This window comes from Protopterus annectens, chromosome 3.part1 (assembly GCF_019279795.1).
Source record: "Protopterus annectens isolate FY-2018-M chromosome 3.part1, PAN1.0, whole genome shotgun sequence".
In the NCBI taxonomy this organism is placed as follows: domain Eukaryota; kingdom Metazoa; phylum Chordata; order Ceratodontiformes; family Protopteridae; genus Protopterus; species Protopterus annectens.
The window spans coordinates 1,746,644,754-1,746,657,093 of NC_056732.1; positions in this window are offsets into that span (position 1 = coordinate 1,746,644,754).

Sequence of the window (12,340 nt, forward strand, 5' to 3'; positions counted from 1 at the left end):
AGGCCTCATTGAGACCAATGACTTGTGTCAAAACCATGGCCTTAAGCTTAATGCCAAAAAATGTGTCATCATCCCCTTTGGTAAAATCTCAGTTCCTACTAATTACCACATCGATAAGAGCCCACTTTCCCACTGTGGTCAGAAAGTCCTTCTGTGTGGCACATCTCATTACCAAGGGTTTTGCATCCAGGAAGAAAGAGGTCATCATCTCTCTCTACTCTTCCCTCATTAGATCAATCATTGAATATAATGCCCCATTTGGCATGTACCTCACTAGAAACCTGCAACAGCTGGAGAGGCCACAGACATACTTCACAAAGGGGATCCTAGGCATTAAACACATGTCCTACATGGACAGACTCAAAAGACTCCAGCTATTCTCTGTCTCATATTGCCTACTTAAAGTTGATCTTTGCTTGACATACAAAGCCATGTCTGACCCAGCTCTGTTAGAAATGCTACATCTAAAGAAATTCCAATCCCTCCACACTACATGCTCCAGAGACCTCAACCTCATTACCACAATCGACAGAACATGCTAGAGGGACAGGTTCCTCATCCAGAGACTGCCCATGCTCTGGAATAGACTTCCCATACATGTCAAGCAGAGCACCTTGCTGTCCCTATTCAATAGAAATCTTGATGAGTGGATGGGTAATAGAAAGTTCACCCCAGGGATCACTCCAATGGCTCTACTTGATAGAGGCACTGGGAACTAATGTCAGGCAGCATGATGCCAAGGCACTTCTATGGGCTAGGCTTGCAAAGGCTCCAGGGCCATTAGCCTAGTACACACCTATGAACCTATGAGTAATGTGGACAGAGCTGTCACATATGCTGTATATACCTCAACAGTAAGAAGTACTTCTTAATGGCATACCCTTTGTCCTGACTAATTGTATATAGTCTGCCAAGCATGACCTCCTGTCATTGTTTGTATGTCCTCTTTCAGAGTCATTGCTACTACATGACATGCTGATGATGTGTAGCCCACATGTTGCTTGCAATGTCTGAAGCAGATATGAAAATGCTACATGTTTTATGGTAATGGTATACCTGTTAACAAATGGAAATACAAGTCATGTTTGTCCTTGTGTTTTAATAGATAGATAGATAGATAGATAGATAGATAGATAGATAGATAGATAGATAGATAGACAGATATGGATATTGATATCGATATAGATATAGATACAGATATAGATATAGATTTAGCTTTTCAATTTACATGCTTTTGGCAGAGTGCAAACAGAGCTCACAGCTTAAGGAAAAAAGTGAAACATTTAATTTCAGTAGTGGAAACACTTCTTGCAGTGTTGTACGGCTTTAACACTCTAATTTGTATTGATTGAGTAAAGTGTACTTAATATCTATCTCTCTCTGGCACAAACTGCAAATGCCGTGACTTTGGACCTATACCAAAATTGTTCTGGGTTTCAAATCCATGCTGTGCAATGGAAATGTCGAAATTGTTACTCAAAATTTGTTTTATTTTCACCCTTTTTTTTAAGTGTTTCTTGCATTCAGTAGTAGCTCACTATAAAGCAGCATGCGATCAAGCTTACTTGCTTAAAGAAAAAAGTGAAAAACTGAACTTGCACAGCCTTCTTTAGGGCAAACAGGCATAGTGGTGATGCACGTACATCAACACTCTGGACAGTACTGAATGAAGAACATCCACCTTCTGTTTAACTGTCTCTGTGGCACAAGGTGTAAGCACAGTGAGTTTATAGGCAGAACACAGGTGATCCAGGATTCAAATGTAATTCACACTTATTTTCCAAAGGGTGTCAGAATGTCATTTCTCACAACACTTTCATTAGGCAGGTAACACTATGTACAAATGACTATCATAAGCCGGTTGATTTAAAAAAAATGTATCAGTAATGCTTGCATGCCTATACTTTTCTAGGTATCATATCTCATTAATGACTTACTTATGAAACCCCATTGATTATGTGTGTACAGTAATTGTTTAAGCACAATTATGATAATTAAAAATGCACTTGTATATCTATGATGAGCACAACAGTTTATAGAAAATTATCTTGGCTCCTCACATAACACAACGTCATTAGGACAGTATGTGTTGTGAAGTATGTATCATACCCCAGCCTGTATTACTCAGCTCATGAAAGTCTATCCTTATGAAATATATTTACAAACAGTAATACTGCCTATCACATGAGAATGCAGTTCCCAGGACTTTTTATTTTAAGGTTACACAGATACATGCTAATGTGAAGTATGTCTCCATTCCATACTGAATGCAGAATATCTCTAATGACCACAACTGAAACTTTCTCTTGTAGTTCTGAGAAGTAATAACCTGTGTTGAAATTTATGCATTCTTTATTACTAGGTTCAATTCCCACCTTGTACAACTAACTTTTTATAGTGTGCAATCCCAATAAATTATGTGCTAAGTCATCCTATTTAACCTCCCAAACAAGGCTCACAAACAAGCCATTAAGCATTTCAGCGTTCACCACTGGAAAAAAGGTTGAGTGTCACACATGGCAAATCTCACTGCCATATTTCACACTTTCATTGCTGTTTGATTAAATTCCTGACTCTTTGTCTGGCAATGGATCTCTCTGCTTTCCATCATGCAAATGCATTCAGCATGGGTGTCTATTTGTACACTTGCAGAACAGCACAAGAAGGACCTCCTTAGCCAGTGAGAGGATGAGTTTAGTACTGCTGACATTCCTCAATTGTTTAAGTATACTGACTGCTCACATCCCTCAGTTGTGCAAGTACACTGACTGCTCACATCCCTCAGTTGTGTAAGTACACTGACTACTCCCATCCCTCAGTTGTGAAAGTACACTGACTGCTGACACCACTCAGTTGTGTAAGTATACTGACTGCTGACAACACTCAGTTGTGTAAGTACACTGACTGCTCACATCCCTCAGTTGTGTAAGTACACTGACTGCTGACACCACTCAGTCGTGTAAGTATACTGACTGCTCACATCCCTCAGTTGTGTAAGTAGACTGACTGCTGACACCACTCAGTTGTGTAAGTACACTGCCTGCTCATATCCCTCAGTTGTGTAAGTACACTGACTGCTCACATCCCTCAGTTGTGTAAGTACACTGACTGCTCACATCCCTCAGTTGTGTAAGTACACTGACTGCTGACACCAGTCGGTTATGTAAGTACACTGACTGCTCACATCCCTCAGTTGTGTAGGTACACTGACTGCTGACACCACTCAGTTGTGCAAGTACACTGACTGCTGACACCACTCAGTTGTGTAAGTATACTGACTGCTCACATCCCTCAGTTGTGTAAGTACACTGACTGCTGACACCACTCAGTTGTGTAAGTAGACTGACTGCTCACATCCCTCAGTTGTGTAAGTACACTGACTACTGACACCACTCAGTTGTGTAAGCACACTGACTGCTGACACCACTCAGTTGTGTAAGTACACTGACTGCTGACACCACTCAGTTGTGTAAGTATACTGACTGCTTACATCCATCAGTTGTGTACGTATACTGACTGCCTGACTGTTCACATCCCTCAGTTGTGTAAGTACACTGACTGCTCACATCCCTCATTTGTGTAAGTACATTGACTGCTGACACCACTCGGTTGTGTAAGTACACTGACTGCTGACACCACCCAGTTGTGTAAGTATACTGACTACTCACATCCCTCAGTTTTGTAAGTACACTAACTGCTGACACAACTCAGTTGTGTAAGTACACTGACTGCTGACATCACTCAGTTGTGTAAGTACACTGACTGCTCACATCTCTCAGTTGTGTAAGTATACTGACTGCTGACACCACTCAGTTGTGTAAGTACATTGACTGCTGACAGCACTCAGTTGTGTAAGTACACTGACTGCTCACATCCCTCAGTTGTGTAAGAACACTGACTGCTCACATCCCTCAGTTATGTAAGTACACTGAATGCTGACACCACTCAGTTGTGTAAGTACACTGACTGCTCACATCCCTCAGTTGTGTAAGTATACTGACCTCTGACACCACTCAGTTGTGTAAGTACACTGACTGCTGATACCACTCAGTTGTGTAAGTACACTGACTGCTGACACCACTCAGTTGTGAAAGTACACTGACTGCTCACATCCCTCATTTGTGTAAGTACACTGACTGCTCACATCCCTCAGTTGTATAAGTATACTGACTGCTGACACCACTCAGTTCTGTAAGTACACTGACTGCTCACATCCCTCAGTTGTGTAAGTACACTGACTGCTGACACCACTCAGTTGTGTAAGTACACTGACTGCTGACACCACTCAGTTGTGTAAGTACACTGACTGCTGACACCACTCAGTTGTGTAAGTACACTGACTGCTCACATCCCTCAGTTATGTAAGTACACTGAATGCTGACACCACTCAGTTGTGCAGGTACACTGACTGCTCACATCCCTCAGTTGTGTAAGTACACTGATTGCTGACACCACTCAGTTGTGTAAGTACACTGACTGCTGACACCACTCAGTTGTGTAAGTACACTGACTGCTCACATCCCTCAGTTGTGTAAGTATACCGACTGCTGACACCACTCAGTTGTGTAAGTACATTGACTGCTGACACCACTCAGTTGTGTAAGTACACTGACTGTTCACATACCTCAGTTATGTAAGTACACTGAATGCTGACACCACTCAGTTGTGTAAGTAGACTGACTGCTCACATCCCTCAGTTGTGTAAGTATACTGACTGCTGACACCACTCAGTTGTGTAAGTATACTGACTGCTCACATCCCTCAGTTAAGTACACTGACTGCTGACACCACTCAGTTATGTAAGTACACTGACTGCTGACACCACTCAGTTGTGTAAGTACACTGACTGCTCACATCCCTCAGTTGTGTAAGTACACTGACTGCCGACACCACTCAGTTGTGTAAGTACACTGACTGCTGACACCACTCAGTTGTGTAAGTACACTGACTGCTCACATCCCTCAGTTGTGTAAGTACACTGACTGCTCACATCCCTCAGTTGTGTAAGTACACTGACTGCTCACATCCCTCTGTTGTGTAAGTACACTGACTGCTGACACCACTCAGTTATGTAAGTACACTGACTGGTCACATCCCTCAGTTGTGTTAGTACACTGACTGCTGACACCACTCAGTTGTGTAAGTATACTGACTGCTCACATCCCTCAGTTGTGTAAGTACACTGACTGCTGACACCACTCAGTTGTGTAAGTACACTGACTGCTCACATCCCTCAGTTATGTAAGTACACTGACTGCTGACACCACTCAGTTGTGTAAGTACACTGACTGCTCACATCCCTCAGTTGTGTAAGTACACTGACTGCTGACACCACTCAGTTGTGTAAGTACACTGACTGCTGACACCACTCAGTTGTGTAAGTACACTGACTGCTCACATCCCTCAGTTGTGTAAGTATACCGACTGCTGACACCACTCAGTTGTGTAAGCACACTGACTGCTGACACCACTCAGTTGTGTAAGTACACTGCCTGCTCATATCCCTCAGTTGTGTAAGTACACTGACTGCTGACACCACTCAGTTGTGTAAGTACACTGACTGCTGACACCACTCAGTTGTGTAAGTACACTGACTGCTCACATCCCTCAGTTGTGTAAGTACACTGACTGCTCACATCCCTCAGTTGTGTAAGTACACTGACTGCTCACATCCCTCTGTTGTGTAAGTACACTGACTGCTGACACCACTCAGTTGTGTAAGTACACTGACTGGTCACATCCCTCAGTTGTGTTAGTACACTGACTGCTGACACCACTCAGTTGTGTAAGTATACTGACTGCTCACATCCCTCAGTTGTGTAAGTACACTGACTGCTGACACCACTCAGTTGTGTAAGTAGACTGACTGCTCACATCCCTCAGTTGTGTAAGTACACTGACTACTGACACCACTCAGTTGTGTAAGCACACTGACTGCTGACACCACTCAGTTGTGTAAGTACACTGACTGCTGACACCACTCAGTTGTGTAAGTATACTGACTGCTTACATCCATCAGTTGTGTACGTATACTGACTGCCTGACTGTTCACATCCCTCAGTTGTGTAAGTACACTGACTGCTCACATCCCTCATTTGTGTAAGGACATTGACTGCTGACACCACTCGGTTGTGTAAGTACACTGACTGCTGACACCACCCAGTTGTGTAAGTATACTGACTACTCACATCCCTCAGTTTTGTAAGTACACTAACTGCTGACACAACTCAGTTGTGTAAGTACACTGACTGCTGACATCACTCAGTTGTGTAAGTACACTGACTGCTCACATCTCTCAGTTGTGTAAGTATACTGACTGCTGACACCACTCAGTTGTGTAAGTACATTGACTGCTGACAGCACTCAGTTGTGTAAGTACACTGACTGCTCACATACCTCAGTTGTGTAAGAACACTGACTGCTCACATCCCTCAGTTATGTAAGTACACTGAATGCTGACACCACTCAGTTGTGTAAGTACACTGACTGCTCACATCCCTCAGTTGTGTAAGTACACTGACTGCTGACACCACTCATTTGTGTAAGTACACTGACTGCTGGCCCCACCCAGTTGTGTAAGTACACTGACTGCTGACACCACTCAGTTGTGTAAGTCACTGACTGCTCACATCCCTCAGTTGTGTAAGTACACTGACTGCTCACATCCCTCAGTTGTATAAGTATACTGACTGCTGACACCACTCAGTTCTGTAAGTACACTGACTGCTCACATCCCTCAGTTGTGTAAGTACACTGACTGCTGACACCACTCAGTTGTGTAAGTACACTGACTGCTGACACCACTCAGTTGTGTAAGTACACTGACTGCTGACACCACTCAGTTGTGTAAGTACACTGACTGCTCACATCCCTCAGTTATGTAAGTACACTGAATGCTGACACCACTCAGTTGTGTAAGTATACTGACTGCTCACATCCTTCAGTTGTGTAAGTACACTGACTGCTAACACCACTCAGTTGTGTAAGTACACTGACTGCTGACACCACTCAGTTGTGTAAGTACACTGACTGCTCACATCCCTCAGTTGTGTAAGTATACCGACTGCTGACACCACTCAGTTGTGTAAGTACATTGACTGCTGACACCACTCAGTTGTGTAAGTACACTGACTGTTCACATACCTCAGTTATGTAAGTACACTGAATGCTGACACCACTCAGTTGTGTAAGTAGACTGACTGCTCACATCCCTCAGTTGTGTAAGTATACTGACTGCTGACACCACTCAGTTGTGTAAGTATACTGACTGCTCACATCCCTCAGTTAAGTACACTGACTGCTGACACCACTCAGTTATGTAAGTACACTGACTGCTGACACCACTCAGTTGTGTAAGTACACTGACTGCTCACATCCCTCAGTTGTGTAAGTACACTGACTGCCGACACCACTCAGTTGTGTAAGTACACTGACTGCTGACACCACTCAGTTGTGTAAGTACACTGACTGCTCACATCCCTCAGTTGTGTAAGTACACTGACTGCTCACATCCCTCAGTTGTGTAAGTACACTGACTGCTCACATCCCTCTGTTGTGTAAGTACACTGACTGCTGACACCACTCAGTTATGTAAGTACACTGACTGGTCACATCCCTCAGTTGTGTTAGTACACTGACTGCTGACACCACTCAGTTGTGTAAGTATACTGACTGCTCACATCCCTCAGTTATGTAAGTACACTGAATGCTGACACCACTCAGTTGTGCAGGTACACTGACTGCTCACATCCCTCAGTTGTGTAAGTACACTGATTGCTGACACCACTCAGTTGTGTAAGTATACTGACTGCTCACATCCTTCAGTTGTGTAAGTACACTGACTGCTAACACCACTCAGTTGTGTAAGTACACTGACTGCTGACACCACTCAGTTGTGTAAGTACACTGACTGCTCACATCCCTCAGTTGTGTAAGTATACCGACTGCTGACACCACTCAGTTGTGTAAGTACATTGACTGCTGACACCACTCAGTTGTGTAAGTACACTGACTGTTCACATACCTCAGTTATGTAAGTACACTGAATGCTGACACCACTCAGTTGTGTAAGTAGACTGACTGCTCACATCCCTCAGTTGTGTAAGTATACTGACTGCTGACACCACTCAGTTGTGTAAGTATACTGACTGCTCACATCCCTCAGTTGTGTAAGTACACTGACTGCTAACACCACTCAGTTGTGTAAGTACACTGACTGCTGACACCACTCAGTTGTGTAAGTACACTGACTGCTCACATCCCTCAGTTGTGTAAGTACACTGACTGCCGACACCACTCAGTTGTGTAAGTACACTGACTGCTGACACCACTCAGTTGTGTAAGTACACTGACTGCTCACATCCCTCAGTTGTGTAAGTACACTGACTGCTCACATCCCTCAGTTGTGTAAGTACACTGACTGCTCACATCCCTCTGTTGTGTAAGTACACTGACTGCTGACACCACTCAGTTATGTAAGTACACTGACTGGTCACATCCCTCAGTTGTGTTAGTACACTGACTGCTGACACCACTCAGTTGTGTAAGTATACTGACTGCTCACATCCCTCAGTTGTGTAAGTACACTGACTGCTGACACCACTCAGTTCTGTAAGTATACTGACTGCTGACACCACTCAGTTGTGTAAGTACACTGAATGCTGACACTACTCAGTTGTGTAGGTACACTGACTGCTCACATCCCTCAGTTGTGTAAGTACACTGACTGCTGACACCACTCAGTTCTGTAAGTATACTGACTGCTGACACCACTCAGTTGTGTAAGTATACTGACTGCTCACATCCCTCAGTTGTGTAAGCATACTGACTGCTCACATCCCTCAGTTGTATAAGTATACTGACTGCTGACACCACTCGTGTAAGTATACTGACTGCTCACATCCCTCAGTTGTGTAAGCATACTGACTGCTCACATCCCTCAGTTGTGTAAGCATACTGACTGCTGACACCACTCAGTTGTGTAATTACACTGACTGCTGACACCACTCAGTTGTGTAAGTACACTGACTGCTCACATCCCTCATTTGTGTAAGTATACTGACTGCTCACATCCCTCAGTTGTGTAAGTACACTGACTGCTGACACCACTCAGTTGTGTAAGTACACTGACTGCTGACACCACTCAGTTGTGTAAGTACACTGACTGCTGACACCACTCAGTTGTGTAAGTACACTGACTGCTGACACCACTCAGTTGTGTAAGTATACTGACTGCTCACATCCCTCAGTTGTGTATGTACACTGACTGCTGACACCACTCAGTTGTGTAAGTACACTGACTGCTCACATCCCTCAGTTGTGTAAGTACACTGACTGCTGACACCACTCATTTGTGTAAGTACACTGACTGCTCACATCCCTCAGTTGTGTAAATACACTGACTGCTGACACCACTCAGTTGTGTAAGTACACTGACTGCTCACATCCCTCAGTTGTGTAAGTACACTGACTGCTGACACCACTCAGTTGTGTAAGTACACTGACTGCTCACATCCCTCAGTTGTGTATGTACACTGACTGCTGACACCACTCAGTTGTGTAAGTACACTGACTGCTGACACCACTCAGCTGTGTAAGCATACTGACCCATCACCATTCAATGATACAGAATGTAGTAGACAGGCAAGACTGGCATTCATTATGCTTTCATGTCTCTTCTCTTCTTCTCTATTGTACAACTTCTGAAGACATTGCAGAAACAGGGAGCTGCACCAAGACAGGTTAAAATGCCTCAGAAAGGCATGGGATACATATACATCAGGACTTACTGTAAGCCTAATAACTACTATAATTCTTTGCAATATGGCAATAGTCAAATAAGTAATTATATTTATGATATCACACCAGTGCAATTGGTTAATGGTACAACAGAGTAAGACCTTCCCATCAGACCTGGATGTGACAAATATATACAGGCTGGATAATCATAAATGTGCTTGTATTAAAATAATAAAGTCATGTGACATGTCATGAATCTAATTCTCTCTCCTTTTGTCTCACCCCAGCCTCTCTGTCACTTTCTCTATCTCTCTCTCTCTGTTTTTTATGTCTTAAAATGGTTCTGTTGTCATACATTTCTGCTTAAAAATATGACATTCAGCACAGGGAGGTAGACCAACTATTGTGTATTGCCCTACTATCCCTCCACATGTTCCAACACTGACACCCAGCACCTTGAGGTCTCAACCTATCAGTGCCACCTCCACAATGCCTGCCCTACCTGCTCCATCTCTGTCAGGTATCTCTGCCCTGGCAGCTGGTGTGCTGGTACCCTCTTGGAGTAGTAGTAGTGGAGATGGTGATTTTGTCACTTAGCTAGAGCTGACAGGGCTGGCGAAGAGTATCCTGGAAAGGGGTCTCAGTGTCTGATTTCTAGATATACAAGGTGCTTAATCATACCGCAAAGAAATTGTCACACTGAGCACTGACACAGAAATCTGAGACAGGAGACAGTGATGACAGTTGTGAGGGTGAAGACTAGATTCTCACTGTTCTGAGGCTTGGTGTGGGTGTGCCTCCCATGTCCCCTACTTATCCCCAATCATTGTATCCTCCAACCTTTTGTCCATCACCGTCCCTATCTGTCTCGTCTATCCTGTTTTGTATATACTGTATGTCTGTGTTTACTTCTTTACCTACCCTACCTATCTGACCCTCATATTCCTATGAACTTTCTCCCAACATTCTTGTCTCTTTGAAAGTATACAAAATGATCACCTGACACACTTGGCTTGGTACAATTGGCTCTACAACATATTTCTGTTGTTGTCACCTGTCGTTGGTGTGGTGATAGTCCAAAATCATAAAATTCTGTGAAGCAGTTGATATCTATGGTTCTCTCCCACTACCTTCCTGAAAATTCCTCCATTATTTCCCCTGTGTCATGCCATCTACTTGCCCCTACCTCAGTTGTCACCACTTTCCTATCAACCCCCTTTTGACACATTTAATCTAGTCAAAAAATAAAATCACACACAACACACATGACAAGAAATGGCCCATGAGAAAGCTTTCTCTTTTTATCCTCAGCATTTGTGCAGAGTTTGTCATTGTACACCAGTGACAGGTACTGGTAAATGATTGCTCATGTCCTGTGGCAAAACCTGGTCAGTTGTTGCAATCACCTGCAGTATTCCAGTTATCGTCATGCTAGGGTGCTTAAACATGCTGCGCTATTGGAGTACAAAGTAAAGCAGAATAAAAGCAATACCTTGCAACAGTTACTCTAACAGTTCTTTGATTACTGGATGTAACAAAGTGCAACTTTCTTTGTGAATTGTTGACTTAAATCACTTGCCTTTAAAATGATTTTTTTGGCCATTGCATCCAAGGTTAAATTCCAGATCCATGTAACATAATTTCTTACTGGGATGCTATACTTCAATTACATGTTTAATGACATACATCTTAATTTTTATCCAGCTATGACCTTTCATGAACAGATTTTTAATACTGTGACAAAAAGCATTTGAAAAGTCATTAAACCATCTTTATTTTACTTGTATCTTAATCATGTTTTCCTTTCTTAGACGTTCTTGATCCTCATAGCCATCGGTTAATGATACATACCATGACAGATTAATAATGAGGACTCACCATAAGGATGTGCATTAATGACTAATAACACTAACCTTTGATATGTCTCTGCCCATCTCTTTCTATCTTCACCCCTTCTCTCTCACTCCTTTTTACTTCTGACTATCCATTAGGCTGATGGATGTAAAATTCATCTTATGACATTTTCATATTGTAATTACTTTGCTGAAAGCTAATACCTATGTCTTCACTTGCCTCAATAGGTTTTCAACACTGTCACTTCAATTGTGTGATTTATAGATGTTTGCAGTAGGATTTCTTTGTGGTGTGTTGAGATAATGATCAACTCTATAAAATTAATTTAGCATCTTATCAATGATTCTACTCTAACAGTAGGGAGAAACTCTTACTGTCTGTTTTTATAAGTCTCTTTCATGTGTAAGTGTTGCCTATGTATCTGTCTAACCACCCTTCTGTTTTATCAATTGTAGTCCTCAATATTTATGCAAAGTCTGGCAACAACCAAGTGTACTATGTGATGCTAAATGGCATTTTAAGTGTTATTGCAAAACATGGTGCGTTTTGGGGTTAGACCACATTGGCACGGTTAGTTTAATGCAAATACCAATACATTGTTTGCATTATACTAAAACAGACTTAAGGTAATAAACTAAGATACAGTTACTCATACATATCTATCAGGCTGCTGGATGTCATGTAAAGTGTAACGGAGGGTACCACTGATGTAAGTGTAATGAATACTGCTGCCCACCTAATGCCTTTA